Source organism: Sminthopsis crassicaudata, chromosome 1 (genome assembly GCF_048593235.1).
Source record: "Sminthopsis crassicaudata isolate SCR6 chromosome 1, ASM4859323v1, whole genome shotgun sequence".
NCBI lineage: Eukaryota > Metazoa > Chordata > Mammalia > Dasyuromorphia > Dasyuridae > Sminthopsis > Sminthopsis crassicaudata.
Window position 1 is genome coordinate 650,495,015 of NC_133617.1, and position 12,281 is coordinate 650,507,295.

The following is a 12,281-nucleotide window of genomic DNA, read 5'->3' on the forward strand; positions in this document are numbered from 1 at the left end:
GTGCCATCTGAACCAAGCTTTGACTTCAGCAGGCTGAGATGTGGAGAGAGAAAGATATGATAGAAAAAAGAATGTTTAATTTGAGGTTACACAGCTTTGGCATTGATTTTTCCCCTGCCATTTATTGGCTTTGCCACTACAGAAAAATCAATTTCCCTCTGTACGCTATTTCCTTATCTGTAGTAATTAGAGAATTGGACTAGATATAATTCCCTTTCAAGTTTATTATTCCATGAGTCTATTCATGTATTCTATACACAGAGGCCAGCATGGACGAACATATGGAAGTCTTGGAAAAGCTGCTCTTCCAGGAAATATTTAATTCTAGGGTGTTGAACAAACTACATCCTGCACTTTATGGCAACTTCACAATTGAGAAATAAACATCTGACATTTTAAAATCTTTGAGAAACTCTTGCATACATTCTTTGGGAAAATCTGAGCATGATGAAGGGTTTAGGGTTCCAAAAGCCAACACATCTTTAATTGTGGAGAGCAGAGGAGGACTTTACAAGTGAGTTAAGTCACTTGTGTGTTTACTGTGATTGGATCACAGAGGATGTCTGTCTACAGCAAAGCTTAAAAACCAACTGATGATACGAAGACATTGGTCAAATCATCATGGTCCCACTGGCAAGCTCTGTAATTCTCTTGTGTTGGCAAAAAGAGTCAGTTGTTTCCTCCCATCAGAGCTTCCCTATTCTTCATGGTAATATAAAACACATTGCTGGAAGCAACATACACATTCTATAGGAAAAAAAAACGCACACCAAAAGAACATTTGGGAATCACAATAAAACAAAACATTTTTTCCCCATCAACAGGTCAGAAAAACCTGAAGGATTTCAGCTGTAAAGCTGTAAAACTTGTAATGTGTCCAGAACTCCATAAATTTTTCATCATGAGACCTGTAGCCGGAGGACATTTGATTTAAACTAATGCTTGGTGACCCTATGGCAGCTGGAAGTAGGAATACTTCATAGGAAAATGTGATAGGCAAGAGGTTGGATTGAAGAGGTGTTCCAGAGGACTGTCCTCCATCTCACTCAGCATGATAGCTTTCTTTAATCCAGCCCAGATTCTAGCCACATAAAAGTCTTGGTATAAACCATCAGAGATAACTCCTGACGGTCCCAATGCTGTAGCTAGTCAAGGAGATATTACATTATTTCAATTCTGAATATCAAAGAGCAAAAATGCAATCATATCTATCTCAAATGCAGCTACAAAGTTGATTAATAGCATACAAAGTTTAAAATGTTAGGCAATAAGTTTACTTATTCAAGTCCCTGAGTGCTACAGAATAGACTCCATGTGTGGTGTATATTGCATATATATATATATATATACATATATATATATATAACTGAACTTATTATTTTATGGATAGAGGGAATGCTTTCTAGAATCCTCCAATGTAGATCAATAATTCTTCTGTAATTTATAGTATTAAAAAGTTACCAAGAGACATGAGACATTAAGGGAGATCGCATTTGAATTCATATAGCTTCATCTGTCAAGCCAGTCCTCAATCTACTATTCCAGGCTGTGTCTCATTTATAGATAGATAAACAGACAGAAAAACATATATACATATGTGTACATACAATAGAACTTTCTTGGGGAACTTGAGTTATTATATGTCCTAAGGTGTTTAATATACTGAAATAATATTTCAGTACATCAAAATATCCACGAATTCATTGGTATCCTATCCCCCAACTCCAATGGCAACCCCTCCTAATTTTAATAGTTGGTGTTCATCAATACCTATGACTGAAAAAATTCATCACCTTATAACTAAACCTTTCTTGACTTAGCTAGGAAAATTTCCTTGGGCACCAGACAAAGTTAATCATGGGGGGAATACTTAAAGCCCATCTAGCTTGGAAGAACCTACCAAGGTTTATACTCGTAACTAAAGATAGTAATTAACTTTTAAAAATATATTTCATTTAATCATCCTCCTTCCCCAAAATACCCATGAAGTAAGCAAAACATTCCTTTGACAAATGTGGAAACTGAGGCAAAGAATGATTTGTCCAAAAGTATACAGCTAGAACTAAAAGCAGGTCTTTAAACTCCAGTTTGCTTCTAAAGACATAGTAAGTTTCTGAAATTTCATTTGAATTCAGGTTTTCCTGATTTCAAATACACTATTTTGTTATTCCTATTGTAGTAGTATTATCTACTCCCAGACTGAAATTGAGGATTATTTCCAAAAAGCTGACATATTAAATATTTCATTCAAAGAGTAGAGGAGGCTATTATTATTTTTTTTTTATAATCTCTCTTATAGCTTCCAAGCAACAGGAAAAAAAGGGAAAGGAATAAAGGTTTCATTAGAAACCATTAGAAATTAGAGAAATCTAAAATTACTTGGAAATAAAAATAAGCAATTTTATTTGTAAGGTATTTATTTCATGCATTTGTTTTACCAGTTCTGAAAATTAGCCAAGTATTCTTTTTTTTTTTTTTTTACAAAGACCATCCAATAATATCGAATCATATAACTGTTTTCCATAATCTTATCTAGGAAATTGTTGAAATGTCAAATTAATATTTTACTATTAATTATTTATGTCTCTTTAAAAGGGGGGCTTATAATTGAATATGCTGTTCTATTCAAGGTACTAAATTATTATTACTTGTGTGTTATAATTATTATTATTATTTTTTTTTTTTTGGTAAAGCCATGTCTTCTTTGTGCTTTGGGATATTAGTCTACCCCCTTGTCAATCTTTCCATCTCGAATCTGGAATTATATTTTACAAAGTTCTTTTTAGAAAGAAAAGATAATAACAGTGTGTGCATATATAGAGCTTACTATATATACATACATACATACATACATACATACATACATATAGTATTTACACCCATATAGTGCTTTTGTTTTGTTGTTGTTGTTATTTAGTCATTTCAGGCATGTCTAATTCTTCCTGATCTCCTTTGGGTTTTTTGTTGTTGTTTGGTGTTTTTGCAAAGATACTAGAGTAATTTATCATTTCCTTCTCAGTTCATTTTACAAATGAACAAGGTCTGAGGCTAGATTTGAATTCAGATCTTGACTCCAGATCTGACATTCCATCCATTGGGTCACCTATATGCCCATGTAGTTCTTTATAATGTCCAAACACCTTTTCTCTCAGTAAACTTCCAAGACAGTCCATGCAAGATTATTAACATAATTTCACACTAGAGAGAGATGAATTGGTGAAACAGCCAATAAGTAATAGTTGTAAGATTCAAATCCAGACTCTAATTCCAAATTTATTGCTTCTTCCACCATTCCTATGGTTCGTTACAGTAATGATGGATCCTCTTCACAAATGTTTAGCATGCAAGAGTATGAAATTGACGTTTCTGGTCAACTTTAAAATTGAGCTGTTATCTGCATCTTGTTTCCTGGGGAAGCACTTTCCCAGCCATCAAAAACTATTTTTTTTTATATTTTTTATTATATTTTACATGTAAGCTGAGTCAGTGCTTCAGGTAGCAACATTTTAGGTGGGGTTTTTTGGGGAGGAGAGGGTGGCTACTCCAATTATCATTTGTGGCAGTATTTCATATCTGAAGTATCAGAAGCCTAGCATTGTCAGTTTTCTCATTGCATACATATATAATTAGAATGGAAGTTGCTACAAAATAATTTTAGTGTCAAATACAATTAATGAAAATTGAAAAAGATGCTCTCTTAATAAAAAGAATCCCTGCTCACTAAAGCATTCATAGGCTACCTTAGGATAGCTTAAAGACCTCTTTTTAATCAATGGAAATTTAATGTTTATTATTATTTATTCACATGTATACAACAGAAGCAGAATAGTTTCAGAGCCAGTAAGATGAGGTTTCAAGTCTTGCCTCTGATTTATACTAGGTTACCATAGACTTAGGTAAGTCCCTTAATCTCTTAGTACTCTGGACAACTCCTTAAGTCTAGAAGGGGCAGATCTGCATTGGTAGTAGAATTTTTTTCTTCAGTGAAATAATAAATTTAGCCTTTTTAATCTGTATCTCCATGATTCTCAGAGACAGCTAGTTGGTAAAGTAGATAAAAAATTAGGCCTGGAGTAAGGAAGACTACTTTCACACATTTATTAGTAGTGTTATTCTAAACAAGAAACTTGACCTCAATTGTAAAATCAAAATAAAAGTATTTCTCAGGTTTGTTGTGATGATCAAATGAGAAAATATTTACAAAATGCTTAGCATCATGATCAGCACTTAACAAATGCTTTTATCCCCATGCTGGATTTTCAAGCAAAGAGAATTTATGATTCCATTTTACAAAGTTCCCATAGGGAAAGAATCCTAAGACTCTCCATATAGAAGGGATTTTGAAACTCAGCTTAGTAGTCATCTTCATTTGACATTGTTCTTACCTATATCCAATATGAAAAAGATACATTATAGTCAATTAGGAAAGGACCTATTTGGGATTTGTTAAGGGGAAAGCCAAACCAGACTCAAGGGAAAAAAATGGTTGAGAAATAATTAACACACCAGCTGCTGGTCCCATAAACACTTGAATAAAAAAGAATTGCATGGACTCCAAAAAATAACGATATAATATAACATACATCTGACCATATACAGAACCCTTTGGAAGCTGCCAGAGAAAATACAATGATTAAGTAAGAGAACAGGATTGGAGTTGCTCCTCTGAGGAGGAAAAGGAACCAAGATGTGTGTCAGGAACAGAGAATCATGGCAGGGGAGTAATGGGCACCGTCAGGAGTAGATATATAGTAGTGAGCCACAGGGAGATGCAAACCTTGTTTGACCTTCCCCTTCTCTGGAACCCGCTGGGAGTAATGAGAACTCTAAAGTCCTTGGGGATGAGGGTGAGGGGAGAGGCAGCTTAACCAAAAGAGGGAAATGCCTCTTGAATTTCTGTGAGGTCTTCTGTGTCCTTAACTATATAAATAAAATCTCTTCTCTGTTTGATGCCTTATGAACCTGAAGGAACAATCTGCCTTGTGCAAATCTGCTAACTGCTCCCTTTATGGTCCTTACTATTCTCTCCTGCTTAGTAAATCTGCTCTTCCTCTCAAGCTCATGAAACAGAGACAAGTTCTTTTAACTCACAATTATCCTTAAAAGGTCACCAGAAAAGGTGTAATATTGCAGTAGACAAGTGGTCAGTTAGTCAGTAAACACTTTTTAAGCACCTACTAAGTGCCAGACATGGTACCAAGAGCTGAGAATCAGAAAAGCTGAAGAAAAGCTGAAGATGTCCCTGTTTTCAATCAGCTCAGTCTAAAAGGGGAAGCAACATCCAAACAATTATATACAGATGAGCAATATACAGGAGAAATTGTAAATAATGAATTGAGGAAAGGCTTCCTGTACAGGACATAATTCTAGTTAAGACTTGAAGGAAGTTGAGAGGCAGATGTGGAGAGGAAGAGAATTCCAAGCATGGGAGATAGCCAGTGAGAATATCCAGAATTAGGTGGTGGATTGTCTGTTTGAGGAATAGCTAGGACACCAGAGATCCTGGGTCACAGATCATAGGAGAAGGGGAGGAACTCAAAGAACCAAAGATAATGTAAAAAGACTGGAAATGTCAGGGGAAGAGCAAATACTGAATCACTTTAGAAATAATAAAGGATCACAGGAGTTTAAGGAAAAGAACGTCAGAGTTCCTCAGGATGGCTGACTCATCAATATAAATAAGCCTAGCCAGTTCTACACTCAACACAATTCTGGACCATCCGGTCAGTTTTCAGCATCTTGATGTGGCTAACTGGCTTATAGAGAAGCCATTTGTGTTGATTCTCTGTTCTGGGCTTTTCTTAACTCTTCAAAGTGCTCACCTCGCTCTTTCAGGATTCAGTTGGCAATTCATCTTTCTCTTATGAGATAAAACTCTGGAAATTTAACATTCAATGAATTATAAAATTAACATCCTTGAGTTAATCTTAGAAAAATTATTTGATAAGAATTCTGTGAGTGTGAATTTCTCCAACTCTAAAAACAGTGACATGTACATGAGTTAAGAAAAGGATCTCAGTGCCTTATAGCCTCATTCATTTCTTTGTTCATAAACAGGTTCTACCCTCCCTCATTCCTCCTATCAAGGTCTCCTACCAACCTGTGTCTCTTCTCACATTTTAATTGGAAAACTTTTTTCTGCATCTGTTTTATCAATTTTTCATGGCAAAAAAAAATACTTTTTTTCTGCTACTTTTAGCAATTAAACTGTGTATGAAAAGGATAATTATTTACATTCTTCCTACATGGATTAGATTTTTGTTTTTAAATAAAAATTTATTTTCTGCCTTATTCAGCACTTATAAAAGGAACAGTACCTTACCATATAGCATACCTCCCAACCTGTGACTTATGACATTTATTAATTTATTCTAAGCAAAAGATTATATTTATCCCTTTTGAATTTAAGCTAATTAAATTAAATCCAGTGCTGTGGCCTGTTAAAATCATTTTAGTTCCTGGCTATCATTCAGTGAGTTAGCTGCCCCTCTGATCTTTGTACCATCTTTTCTCCTATCTATTATTTTATCCAAGTTATTGATTAAAAAAGAATTAATAGCTTTGAGCCAAACATGGCATCATGGGGCACTTGAATGAAGAGCTCTTGCCAAGTTGATAATGAGTCTCTAATTATTTTTAGTCTATCAATGCTACCAATTTCAAATCGATCCAAATTCATTTTTGTCTAGTCACCTCCCAGAACTGAGATGAGTCCTCATATCAGAGGGAGATGTCACAGAGGCAGAGGATACTTCCAATGTTTGAATGCCAAAGCTGCTGTATCTTTGGAAACTCCTATTTAGAGTTTCCTACAATTTACAGGAGTGGTTTGCATTTCCTTCTTCAGGTGAGAAAACAAAAGCAAACAGGACTAAGTAAATTGCCGATGGTTACACAACTAGTAAGAGTCTGAGGCCATAGTTGAATTCAGAAAGATGAATCTTTCTAATTGCAAGCTGAGCACTCTATCCACTACATCACCTATCTGCCTCTCCAAGGATGGAGGAAAGCTTAAAGATGAAGTAGGGCATGGTAGAAGAATTCCAGAATGCAGCTTTCAGAGGCATGAGAGGCTACAGCCAGCATCCTTCAGGCACAGGATTTAATCCAAGTTTTCTAACTTCATTCTGCTATCCCAGGAGCTTCTAACCCTTTTTGTGTCATGGACCCTTCTGGCAGTCTGGTGAAATGTATTCACCCCTTCTCAGAATAAGGTTTTTAAATATATTAACTCTTTTTTAATACATTAACTTTTAAAAAAGAATTATAAAGGCAATCACATATATTAAAATATAGTAATCAAAAATGTTTGCAGTGATGCCAGATTAAGAATCTTTGCATTAGCTGAGCTGCCTCTCATTTTATACATAGTAGGTATCTAAAAATATTTGTTGAATTGAATTGAATTTTTGAATTGAACTCAGGTTCTCTGATACCAACTTCAGGATTCTTCTTACTACACTTTTCTACTTGTACGATATACTCTTTTAGCAACTGGAGTGCCAAGTCATTTTGGATGAGAACATTTCTGTAATAATTCTATTTTTTTTCATTAAATTGATTCTTCAAACACAGGCCAGCAAATTGTGAAAAGGCCACGGAATTTCTCAGAAAAGATGACTGCCTGCAGAAAGAAGGGATCAGAGATTTTATATAAGCATTAACTTGTTCTGCCAAATATGCTTGGGTTTTTTGTTTTGTTTTGTTTTGTTTTTTAGGGAAAGAACTGTGGCAGAACACCTTGTTACACTTATCTGCTTTGGAAACCCAAAATACAAACCTTTTTTTAAAAGTCTTTTAGTCTCAATAAATTCATGGAATATGCACTGAGATGACCATTACTATGTTCCAAAATTAAATTCAGTAACTTTTAAGGTACTTTAATATATTTATTTGTCTCTTTCTCATCATAATTCCTTCCATACATAAGGATTTCCCCTCAACAATTGTACATATACTCCCACAGACACTCTCCAATAATAAAAATCTTCTTTTCCCCTTGAGAGTAGTACTCAGTCCCATAACCTTAAGGCAAACTATACCTCCGAGGAAACTGTACTTAGTACTTCTTCCCAGTTCTTTTCCTTCCCAACCCCCTCCATTGCCCCAGTATTCTCCCTCTTCCCTAGCACAGAAGCTCATCAGAGGACTGACTGAACTACAGCCAAGGCAGGTAGGGGGTGACTCCTGACTGCCCAGCCTCCCTGCTAGGCATGTCTGGGGCAAAAGAGTTTCTTGGTATCCCCACAGCCAAAAGAAAAGAAAACTGGTGGAGGGAAGATCCTTGGGGTTTGGAAGCTGCTTTTTCCCTGCTTGAGGAGGAGGATTCCATGGCATTAATGTCTTTCCCTCTTTATGCATTTGAAAAGCCTTGCAAAGGGATTAAATCTTTTTTAATGACATTGTACATTTATTATTAAACATCAATGAAACAGTTAAATTTGCTTTTAACTTTTTATTTACTTTTATATACATTCCATTTCAAAGTACAAAAGATCAGGACTTTTTCAGACTTTCTATGTCTTTCTTTGTCCATTCCCATTCACTTTTCCTCTGATATGATGATAGCAAATTCTCTATTCTCCATTTATTTTGTTTTTGTTGGTGGTGATGGTGTTTTAAATTATTTCATAAAGTTCTAGATATATTTCTTTATTTTTCCATGATTATTGGTCTTAAGTCCATTACAGAATTGTTTTACTAGAAAGTACCAGATTTTGAGAACAATTCTTTCAGTTATCAATAGATAATCTAATGTATCTATTCTCTGACTACAGAATGTTTGGGGTTGCTTCCAGTTTTTCTAATTACAAGTAATGATGCCATAAAAATCTTTGAACTGATAGTTTTCTTTTGTTTTGTTGTCCTTTCAAATATAGTATTAGAGCAAGGATAATATCTTTGTGCTTAAAAGTTGTTTTATTTCATATGAACATTAATTACAAAGCTTTTCTTTTCCCTTCCCTGTGCCAAAGATACACCATGCTCCCATTGACATTTTATAGTAGCTACACTGTACATATATATTAGGAAATGCAACCATTTTTTTTTTTTTAACAAAGTCATTTAATTTTCATGTAAAGTATCATTACACTCAACAACCGGTTGAGGTCCCAAGAAAGAAAAGCTTTTTCAGAGCTTTCTTTCTTTCTTTCTTTTATTAACATAGGTCAAAATTACACACACCAGATGTGTTTTGCTCTTTAAAAAGTGTCAGACTGTAACTCTCAACAGACGCTTCAGAACTGGACCTGATTTTGAGCATTTTTTGCTTGTAAAGTTAAAGTGCTAATATGTCACCCAAATACCTTAGAAGTTCTGATGATAGCAAAAAAACCCAGCATGTCCACATGAACTCGGTCAAAAAAAATGAATGTTTAAAGCCCTGATCCTTTTCTGAAAGCAAGCAAAAATTGAAGTTCACCAAACGCTAATATCCAATAACTTTTCCTGGCTGGTTAAGTTCTTCTTTCTTTTTGTAGGGTGGAGTTTTTCAGGGTTCCATATGTTTGGAAGTAGGGGGTAGATTCCTGAGGAAAAAGTAGATACCATCTGACTCTTCTGTTCTCTTAAACTTTATTAAGAAAATGAAGTATAAAGACAGGGATTGGGTAGACCTGAAGAACACAATGGCACTAAGACAGATTTTGAGACCAATTCTTTGGTTGCCTCTAGACTTTCTATCCAACCCTTTTTAAGTTTCATCATTTTAGAGTTGGCTGATTGTCCTAGCCTCTGGAGATGTTCTTGAATCTTGACTGTCATGCAATGACAGTCCTCTCACTCTTATATCATCTGCAAGTTTCTATTTCTCTACTTTCATTCTTGTCAATGATAAAAATCCTGAAGAACAATCCAGGTGATCGATTCTTGCCACCTAAGAGGAAGAGTGCTGAAGGGAATTGAGAGCTGTCTTCAGAGCAAGGGAGACCTGGTTTCAATGTTCTGCCCATGTAACCAGAGCAAGTCTAAACTTCTCATTAGTTTAAGCAACTCACTAAGATTTTGAGTTGCAGAGAAAACTGACCTGGATAGATGGATTTTCCACCCACAGGAATTCCCTGTATTATTCTTCCCATTTTTATGTGCACCTTTGATCTGATAATTGAATTCAATCAATTGGGAATCCATTTAATTCATTTCCCCATTTTCTTTGTTGTTGTTCTTTGCTGGACTTCTAGTCATTTCCCTTCCTCTTTAAAAGAATCACTCTCTTTAAAAACCTCACTTTAGGATCATAAAATTCTCATGTTTTGCTTTTGGGTTGTTGTTGTTTTTTTTATAGTCAGTAAATGGAAACTGAATCAGGATAAAGAAATACCAAGATAATTTCACTTGCCAGCTACTATATTCCTCTAAATATTTATGCAAGGCTAGTTCACTATATTGCCTAATAATTTTTAAAAACTATTTTTGACTCATTATATTGCTGTGAGTCAGGGAACATAACAGTGTTGAAGGAATTTAAAATAAATATCACACAAAGGACAATGGATAAGACACATGTTGGGTGTGAGCAGGCTACAACATGAAAAATAAGGGACTTTGAAGAAAAACAAAGAAGAAAAGATATCATCAGAGCGTGAGATGATGTGTAGACAGCCTGAGTGCTCCCCTGGAATCCCACTCTTGGTGTCAAGTGAAAGTGAGGCAGGCCCCCAGCTTGTTGGATTGACCCCTTGTGGCAAACTTATTTGAGGTTGTTGACAAGAGGCATATAGGATAGACAGGCCTGGTTGGGTAATAACCTGCTTCACTGGAAGGAACACCCAAACTGATGAGATCACAGTTAAATTTGAATACTTAAGTATTCACAAAACTAAAGCAAACAAAGCAAAAAACAAACAAAAAAAAACATTTTATTTATTTTTATCCTTTCAAACACTAACATATCTGCATTTTTTTGGTCAGCCTATAGTTTTCATATTTAGAATAGCATTAACAAAAATAAATCCTCTAATACTATTGTTTCATCCCATAGGTATTCATTGACCCTTATTCTCAACTCTTGGAGTGTAAGGTAACTCCCAGGGAATCATGGGAAGAACCTACTTCAGCACCTTTTTTTTTTTTTTTTTTCCTCTTCTCAGACCAGTAGAAAAACTGGAAAAAAGTACAAATTCCTTAGGATAAGAATTTTTTGCTCTTTTATCCTCTATACTGTTTATATGAAAACCGTATGAAATTCCTTTTATATTTCTCCTATTTTCCACTATAAATTAAATTATTTTAAATTTATATTATCTTATAGCAGTTCCCTACAAATTATTTGATATTTTGGGGGGATGAACAAATTTGAGGGAGGAAAGATTGTTTTGTTTTCCCGCAAAGGAAAAATAAATTTTCCTAGTAGTTTTTTTTTGTTTGTTTGTTTATGTTTGAGCAAATTAGAAGCTTTTATCTAATAACTCTCAGAATGATAGTTCCAAAGGGAATTATGGACTTTTGTGAATAACAACAACAAAATGATCCTTTTAAAACATATGATTAAGCAACATCCCTAAACAAGCAATTAAGTTTTTTACTTCTGACTCACAAGACTAAAAGATATTAATGTATAGAAAAGTCCTCCCTATTGTTGAGAACCCTATATTGTCACAGTTGTATTTTAATAGAGATTTATATCATTTTTTATTCTCCATAAAAAAGAATACCCTGCCTTCAGTAGAGCAAAATTCTTATGTACTTGGGTGTCACTTACTAATTCTCCTTTTCCCTATTTCCCTTTAGAATATTTTCTGAGGAACTCTTCATTTTCCTTTCCAACTTCTAGAAAACACATCTAGGTTTGATCTTTAATTTTTTTGGTCTTCTCTTTTTATCCTGATTTTGTCCTCTTATTTCACGGTTTTTAGCTTTTCATGCAAAAAGTAGAGACATATTTCATGTTATTCTCCACATTCAATGTTACTCTGGGCACAGAGAAAATAAGTGTTATGTCACTGATGCTTATGCTTTGCTAATTTGCTGGCCCCATGAACTTTCTCCAAAACATCCAAAAGCATTGAAAGGGACGAAAGCCTGCAAAATGTTTGGGTTGAGAGCCAGATAAGCCACATCATCTGGAGAGCATTTATGGATTAAATTAGACATAGTACAACAAACAAAAATTAAAGGAAACAGATCTTGCCTGTGTTTGGATATCCATTTTACTCATATCTCTGATAATTGTGGAATCATCATAATTGAACTTTACCAGTACCCAATGTGCTATATAAAGAAGTAGAAGTGATAGGCAAGAAACTGTGGATGCCCATCAGTTGAAGAATGACTGAATAAAT

General features: G+C 34.7%; 1 protein-coding gene across 2 annotated transcripts in view; it reads left to right on the plus strand.

The window, feature by feature from the left end:
* The window catches only part of ADAMTSL1 (ADAMTS like 1), a 380,756-nt gene that overhangs the window by 156,497 nt on the left and 211,978 nt on the right, over positions 1-12,281 (plus strand). The window lies entirely within an intron of this gene.